The sequence below is a fragment of the Myotis davidii genome, unplaced genomic scaffold (assembly GCF_000327345.1).
Source record: "Myotis davidii unplaced genomic scaffold, ASM32734v1 scaffold290, whole genome shotgun sequence".
Classification (NCBI taxonomy): domain Eukaryota; kingdom Metazoa; phylum Chordata; class Mammalia; order Chiroptera; family Vespertilionidae; genus Myotis; species Myotis davidii.
Genome location: NW_006285049.1, coordinates 919904 through 920135, shown reverse-complemented (window position 1 = coordinate 920135; position 232 = coordinate 919904). Strand labels below are relative to the sequence as shown.

At 70.7% G+C, this 232-nt stretch overlaps 1 protein-coding gene across 1 annotated transcript in view; it reads left to right on the top strand.

The window, feature by feature from the left end:
* Positions 1 to 13: 13 nt before the first annotated feature.
* Positions 14 to 232, top strand: part of SPATS2 (spermatogenesis associated, serine rich 2) — a 108881-nt gene continuing 108662 nt past the window's right edge. Inside the window, exon 1 of the mRNA XM_015558551.1 lies at positions 14 to 155. The gene's annotated coding sequence lies outside the window, so the exon portion shown is untranslated. The remainder of the gene's footprint in view (positions 156 to 232) is intronic.

Here is a 232-nt window from a genome sequence, read left to right as displayed (position 1 = left end):
GGGAAGAGTTGGGGGAGGAGCGCGGCGGCGGCGGCGGAGGCTCTGGAAGAGGCAAAGGAGGCGGCGGAGCTGCTTACCTCTTCTCAGACCCCGGAGCGTCCCGGACACGGAGCCCGGAACTGGGGGGACACGGCGACTGCGGGGACCCGGCGTCGGTGAGGCTGAGCGTGCTCGGTGCGGAGGGAGGCTTGGTGAGGGATGAAGGGAGCGCGGAGGAACTGAGAGCGGCTTG